Source organism: Diadema antillarum, unplaced genomic scaffold (genome assembly GCF_040938485.1).
Source record: "Diadema antillarum isolate AM-2024a unplaced genomic scaffold, OU_Dant_1.0 scf00000170, whole genome shotgun sequence".
NCBI lineage: Eukaryota > Metazoa > Echinodermata > Echinoidea > Diadematoida > Diadematidae > Diadema > Diadema antillarum.
The window spans coordinates 1,359,165-1,367,651 of record NW_027271059.1 but is presented as its reverse complement, the minus strand read 5'-3'; positions in this window follow the sequence as shown (position 1 = coordinate 1,367,651).

The following is an 8,487-nucleotide window of genomic DNA, read 5'->3' as shown; positions in this document are numbered from 1 at the left end:
CCTGGAAGTTATAATGAGATACTTAGTTGAACTTTTTTGGGCCTACATTATTCAGATCACATTTGTTTTTCTGTCACACAAACTAGGTGGAAATTATGTGCGTGTGCGACTAAGTTGATTTACGGACTTTTTGAGTACGTACAGTGCATAAACTTAGACCCCGTTAACGGTGCGGGGCTGGGCGGAGCCGCGGCCGCGGCCAACCTCAATTGCGAGGCCGAGCCCCGCAATTTAGTCCGTTTACACTGCCGGACTCGACCGCGCTTTTGATTCAAACCTTTTATTATTTTGTCGTAGTGGCGCTCTACTTGTAAACAAACGCAATTTGGTATTGTCTGGTTTTCAGATCCTTTGCCAACTGAATTCCGTGGCGACGAAGTCGCCGTTCGGGCAAAGGCTTTTGCCGAAGGAGAAAATCCTTTGCAGGACAAAACCACCTTCAACTATACTAGTTTTCGACGTTGCAGTGGTTAATATCCTGAATAGCGAAATAGTACAGGCGAGGGTTTGGAAGCCAGACTAGAATTGGCCGCGCATTTAGCCCAGTTTGCGTTTACACTGAGAAAAAGGCCGGGCGCGACCGCGGCTCGGCCGCGGCCGAGACCACCTCCAGAGCGTGGCCTAATGCGAGGCCAAATTTGGCCCCGCATTTGGCCTTTTGCGCGTTTACACCGAAATGAAGGTGGGCTCGGCGCGGCCGAGCCTCACACTGTAAACGGGGTCCAAGGGATCCTCGGCACGTACAAATAAAACATGACAATTAAGTGTTTATAACCATCCTGGCTTTAACAGTGGCCTTTTAAAACATGACCTTTGACCATTATTTACATAACCAATATGACTCCCTCTAATCTTGCTATCATAATGATCAGTTCAGAGAGCTCTTACAGCTATATACAAGCCTGTGAGATTTATCAGCAGTAAAACCAATGAAGCCTCCGATACAAAACAAGGGATACAGAGCAAGTGAGTCTGTTTACATGAGAATGTGATTTATCCTGGACGAAAGTGATACCTCAATTAAAGAGAAAAGGGCAAAAGAAAAACGGGCCAAACGTACGGCTCCAGCGAAAGAGACATCGCCTTTAACCATGTAACTATAGGTCTCCTCCAACTAAGAGTACACTTTGAACGAAAGCTTATACGTGAATGATAATTTATGACGATCTCACGTGATCGACACACATTCAAAGGGGAGAGTTAGAAGTGGAAGGAGTGCTTAATCGTGTCATTAATAATTCCTAATCAATGACACCCCTACTATAGGCATATCATAATTTCTCATCTAAAATCAATGGCCTATAGGACTCATGCACCATTGCTTGTATCTTGCATAAACTTTGTTTTTTAAGCTTTGAGTGAAACGTGTCATAACATAACTCTGTAATTCCATCAGCAGTGATTGACATGATAAAGAAGAGAGATATATCACCGTATTGAACGCTTAGAACCTAAGGGGGGGGGGGGGTATTATAGCATGATACTCGGTTCTTTACTGCCCAGATGCCAACAACACCCATCACCCACGGCCACGCATAGAGAAACAACCATGGCGAAAATAAAACTTTCCTTTCTCATAGGCAGAATGACACAGAACCCCGTCAAACACACTTCACTTTTATTGGCAGGGATGGACATGAAAAAATTCATTACTAATACTAAACAGCGTATGCATTCCATTCATGTGGCGCGAGATACCTCTATAGCAACATAAAGCCTGTCTTCAACTCCGTTGGTCGAACAATGACAACTTGAAATTTCAAAGAGATGAGTGAGACGCTATATTCACCTGGCCTAGAGTTAATTTATTCAGTTCTCATTCCTACTTCAAGTTGGGTTATGTTAGTGTAATCATTCCCATCTGCAGTATAACAAAACCAAAGTGAGGGAAAAGGGGAGAGAAAAACGAGAGGTGGCAGAAGTAAAACTGCATGCACAACTGCAATCCATATCATTGCGTGTGACAAGTGAAGCAAAGGTATTAGTTGTTATAGCAGTGTTTTATGAGCATAAACAGGCAAATAGACAGACAATGTCAAATATAAAAACCATCAATTTAATGTCAGAGAAGATGGTAAACAAGATGCATTGAAACTGTAACTAAATCGCTGCTCTTCGACTCGGTCAAGGAACGTCCAACTTTATATTCAACAAAAAAAAATGTTAGGGGAAAGAAACAAATTTAGATATAACATTCGTAAATTAAAAACAAGAAAAAGAAAATGTCCACGTCAGGATTTTAAAAAACGCCGCACGCCGCATTATATTCTAGATGGGAATACGGTGTTGATGCAAAGGTCCAATGATTGTCTCATTACTTTAAAAGCAATCTATGGTTCCCTTACCATCACCAGTACCACACCACAATGACGTCTCTAAAATCAATGGTAGCACATTTATCATTGCATCGTGTATTAACTCCCTTTTCCTAAACTACCAGTGGAACGTGTCATATTATAGTGTGTATTTCGATCAGTAGTGATTGACTTTAAAGAAGAAAGATAATGCAAAAAATTGAACGCTTACCACATTGCTTATAGGGCTATTCCAGTTTGGTACTGATCTGTTCTATTCTCCAAGATGCCAGCAACATATATCACCTATGGCTAACTAGTGAAACAGCCATGACGAAAATAAACGACAGAGAACCCCGTCATAATCACTACACTTGGAAAGGTGTTGCCCGAAATTCCTCATTATGAAGCAATATCAAGTCACTTCCTTCCCTGCCTGTCTTTAACTTCGTTATTTGGTCAAACAATAACAACCTGGAATTCCAAAGAGATAAGCGAGACGCCATGCACCTGGACTAGAGTTAATTAATTCAGTTCCCATTCATGTTAGTTATGTAAACGTACACGTTCCTAAATATCCTGCTACAGTATAACAAGAACAAATGAAGAGAAAAGGAAAGAGAAAACGAATGGTGGCAAGCGGGGTACTGTGTCAAGGGGCAATTTACAACATTACGTGTGACAAAATTAATGAAGCAAACCCAACCTCCAAACTCCAATGCAAAACAAGGGAAATAGAGTAGCTGTGTTCATGACATAAGAGTGAAGCTGAACTGCAGAAAAAAAAAGAAAAAAAGAAATAAAAGGAAAAAGTCCTGCGGGACTCGATTAACTTCTCTCCTTCCGGTCGGGCATTATAAACACGCAGCGTGCTAAGCGATTCTGCCACACGGAAGATCCGATGATCTTGTGCGAAACTTAAATCTATCTATGTATGCTATACACAACACAAATTTACATTGATATTCAGTTTTTTGGCTATATACGTCAAGTGACTGATAGCGCTATTCAACTTCCCACGAGTGGCCGCGTGGATTCGATCAATATACAGTTACAAAGATAAATCGGGAATCGTTTCAACCAGATTCCATTCTCATTTTCAGTGATCGACAACGAAAATAATGTTAAGTAGCGACTTGAAGTAATATTGAGAAATATTCGTGAAGTCCAATTCTTTATACAGTCCTACATAATTCAGATGAAATTGTTTCTGTCATGCAACTAATTGAAAATTTCGTGTGGTGTCGGCGTGTTCAAGTAAGTTGATTGGAAAGGATATGTGAATGAATATTTACCAATAGGTCTTTATATTGTAAAAAAAAAAAAAAAATCAAACATGGCCATGCGGTCTTTTAAGAGTCATCTTCACTTTAACATTTGTAATTTCAAGTCCAAGTTGCCTGTCAAAGCAATGTGGTCTCCAACACAAAACAAAGGGATATTGTGTGTGTCTGTGTGTGTGTGTGTGTGTACCTGTGTGTGTGTGTGTACGTTTACATGAAAACGTGATTTCTACATGGACGAAGGTGAATACTCCATAAAAGAAAAAAAGCAAAAGATATAAGTATTTTGTTTCGTGCTCCTTTGGGGTTCGAACCCGTACGTGTGCAACATCACGTCTCTTGTGACGTCGCCTTTATCCTCTCGGCCATGTACGTCTTGACGAGAAAATTTGAGGAACGTAAGCTTATAATGTGAAAGATGATTCAGGAATCGTTTGGTCCACATTCCATTCTCATTTTCAGTTTTTAGCTGCAAAATTATCAACCTGATGAGGAGATTTGAAAAAATAAAATGCATGATTACTGCAGCTTATTGTCTGAGCTACCACATACTTAAGTTTGAGAGGAAATGGAGCAAAATCAGCTGAAATAAAGGTGCTTAAACGTTGTCAAGTCAATGCATGGTTTAAAAAAAAATCACCTCCCATAGACATAACACGTCAACTTGTCTGATTTTGAGTCTTTACCTTTAATCACAATTTGAAGTATGATGGTAAGTCTTCTCGAACTAAGAGTGTGGAACGGAAGCTTCTACGTGAAAGACGAATCATGACGATCACCCGTGACCGACACATCTTCAAAGGGATCAGTTATTAGAGGTGGAAGCCCTCGTGCCAAGATATTGTCTCAGCAATTCCAAAGCAATGATACCCTTACATTTAGGTATACCATAATTTCCCTCTGAAATCATTGGTATTATTCATGTACAATTGCTTGCCTTGTCTATAAACTTTGCTTTACAAACTTTCAGTGAAAGGTGTCATAACATAATTCTGTAACTCCATTAGCAGTGATTGACTACATAAATAAAGATATATCAAATTGAACGCTTAGCGCGTATAACTAAGGGGGATTTTAGCCTGATGCTGTGCTATTCACTGCTCAGATACCAACAATACTCATCACCTACGGTTACGTATAGAGAAATAGCCATGACGAAAATAAGGTTTTCCTTTTCTTTGGCAGATAGACACACAACCCCTTTGAACACACTATAATTGACAAGGAGGGACATGAAAAGTTCATTACTACTACTAAACAGTGATGCCTTCTACTCATGTGGCACAAGATACCTCTATAGCAACATAAAACCTGTCTACAATTCCGTTATTGGGTCAAACAATAACAACTTGAATTTGAAAGAGACGAGCGAGACGCCATACACCTGGCCTAGAGTTAATTTATTCAGTTGCCATTCCTGCTCCGGTTGTGTTATGTAAATTATTTTCCGACCTGTCTTGTGCAGTGTAACAGGAACAAACGTAGAGAAAAGGAAAGAGAAAACGAAAGGTGGCAAGCGGGGCACTGTATACCAAGGGCAATTTACAACATTACGTATGATAAATGAAGCAAATCCAACCTCCAGCCTCCGACAAAAAAAAAAGGGGGAACTTGAGTGACTGTGTGTCGTGGGGTAATGACATCGGAATGAAGCTGAACTGCCAAAAGAAAAACAAAGAAAGAGAGAGAAAAAAAATAATAGCGTCCTGCGGGTCTCAAACATCTCGTCCTAAGGTGGTGTGTAATGACCATGCAGCGCGCCAAGTGACTATAAAGCCACACGGCTGTCCCGAAGATTGGATGTGAAATTTATATCTTTATACCATATACAACATGAAAAAGTTCATTACTACCACTAAACAGTGATGCCTTCCACTCATGTGGCACAAGATACCTCTATAGTAACATAAAACCTGTCTACAACTCCGTTATTAGGTCAAACAATAACAATCTGGAATTTCAAAGAGATGAGCGAGACGCCATACACCTGGACTAGAGTTAATCAATTCAGCTCCCATTCCTGCAAGTTATTTAAACGTACATGTTCCTACCTATCCTGTTACAGTATAACAATAACCAATGAAGAGAAAAGGAAAGAGCAAACGAAAGGTGGCAAGCGGGACACTGTAACAAGGGGCAATTTACAACATTAAGTGTGACAAAATTAATGAAGCAAACCCAACCTCCAAACTCCAATGCAAAACAAGGGAAATAGAGTAGCTGTGTTCATGACATAAGAGTGAAGCTGAACTGCAGAAAAAAAAAGAAAAAAAGAAATAAAAGGAAAAAGTCCTGCGGGACTCGATTAACTTCTCTCCTTCCGGTCGGGCATTATAAACACGCAGCGTGCTAAGCGATTCTGCCACACGGAAGATCCGATGATCTTGTGCGAAACTTAAATCTATCTATGTATGCTATACACAACACAAATTTACATTGATATTCAGTTTTTTGGCTATATACGTCAAGTGACTGATAGCGCTATTCAACTTCCCACGAGTGGCCGCGTGGATTCGATCAATATACAGTTACAAAGATAAATCGGGAATCGTTTCAACCAGATTCCATTCTCATTTTCAGTGATCGACAACGAAAATAATGTTAAGTAGCGACTTGAAGTAATATTGAGAAATATTCGTGAAGTCCAATTCTTTATACAGTCCTACATAATTCAGATGAAATTGTTTCTGTCATGCAACTAATTGAAAATTTCGTGTGGTGTCGGCGTGTTCAAGTAAGTTGATTGGAAAGGATATGTGAATGAATATTTACCAATAGGTCTTTATATTGTAAAAAAAAAAATCAAACATGGCCATGCGGTCTTTTAAGAGTCATCTTCACTTTAACATTTGTAATTTCAAGTCCAAGTTGCCTGTCAAAGCAATGTGGTCTCCAACACAAAACAAAGGGATATTGTGTGTGTCTGTGTGTGTGTGTGTGTGCCTGTGTGTGTGTGTGTACGTTTACATGAAAACGTGATTTCTACATGGACGAAGGTGAATACTCCATAAAAGAAAAAAAGCAAAAGATATAAGTATTTTGTTTCGTGCTCCTTTGGGGTTCGAACCCGTACGTGTGCAACATCACGTCTCTTGTGACGTCGCCTTTATCCTCTCGGCCATGTACGTCTTGACGAGAAAATTTGAGGAACGTAAGCTTATAATGTGAAAGATGATTCAGGAATCGTTTGGTCCACATTCCATTCTCATTTTCAGTTTTTAGCTGCAAAATTATCAACCTGATGAGGAGATTTGAAAAAATAAAATGCATGATTACTGCAGCTTATTGTCTGAGCTACCACATACTTAAGTTTGAGAGGAAATGGAGCAAAATCAGCTGAAATAAAGGTGCTTAAACGTTGTCAAGTCAATGCATGGTTTAAAAAAAAAAAATCACCTCCCATAGACATAACACGTCAACTTGTCTGATTTTGAGTCTTTACCTTTAATCACAATTTGAAGTATGATGGTAAGTCTTCTCGAACTAAGAGTGTGGAACGGAAGCTTCTACGTGAAAGACGAATCATGACGATCACCCGTGACCGACACATCTTCAAAGGGATCAGTTATTAGAGGTGGAAGCCCTCGTGCCAAGATATTGTCTCAGCAATTCCAAAGCAATGATACCCTTACATTTAGGTATACCATAATTTCCCTCTGAAATCATTGGTATTATTCATGTACAATTGCTTGCCTTGTCTATAAACTTTGCTTTACAAACTTTCAGTGAAAGGTGTCATAACATAATTCTGTAACTCCATTAGCAGTGATTGACTACATAAATAAAGATATATCAAATTGAACGCTTAGCGCGTATAACTAAGGGGGATTTTAGCCTGATGCTGTGCTATTCACTGCTCAGATACCAACAATACTCATCACCTACGGTTACGTATAGAGAAATAGCCATGACGAAAATAAGGTTTTCCTTTTCTTTGGCAGATAGACACACAACCCCTTTGAACACACTATAATTGACAAGGAGGGACATGAAAAGTTCATTACTACTACTAAACAGTGATGCCTTCTACTCATGTGGCACAAGATACCTCTATAGCAACATAAAACCTGTCTACAATTCCGTTATTGGGTCAAACAATAACAACCTGGAATTTCAAAGAGACGAGCGAGACGCCATACACCTGGCCTAGAGTTAATTTATTTAGTTGCCATTCCTGCTCCGGTTGTGTTATGTAAATTATTTTCCGACCTGTCTTGTGCAGTGTAACAGGAACAAACGTAGAGAAAAGGAAAGAGAAAACGAAAGGTGGCAAGCGGGGCACTGTATACCAAGGGCAATTTACAACATCACGTATGATAAATGAAGCAAATCCAACCTCCAGCCTCCGACAAAAAAAAGGGGGAACTTGAGTGACTGTGTGTCGTGGGGTAATGACATCGGAATGAAGCTGAACTGCCAAAAGAAAAACAAAGAAAGAGAGAGAAAAAAAATAATAGCGTCCTGCGGGTCTCAAACATCTCGTCCTAAGGTGGTGTGTAATGACCATGCAGCGCGCCAAGTGACTATAAAGCCACACGGCTGTCCCGAAGATTGGATGTGAAATTTATTTCTTTATACCATATACAACATGAAAAAGTTCATTACTACCACTAAACAGTGATGCCTTCCACTCATGTGGCACAAGATACCTCTATAGTAACATAAAACCTGTCTACAACTCCGTTATTAGGTCAAACAATAACAATCTGGAATTTCAAAGAGATGAGCGAGACGCCATACACCTGGACTAGAGTTAATCAATTCAGCTCCCATTCCTGCAAGTTATTTAAACGTACATGTTCCTACCTATCCTGTTACAGTATAACAATAACCAATGAAGAGAAAAGGAAAGAGCAAACGAAAGGTGGCAAGCGGGACACTGTAACAAGGGGCAATTTACAACATTAAGT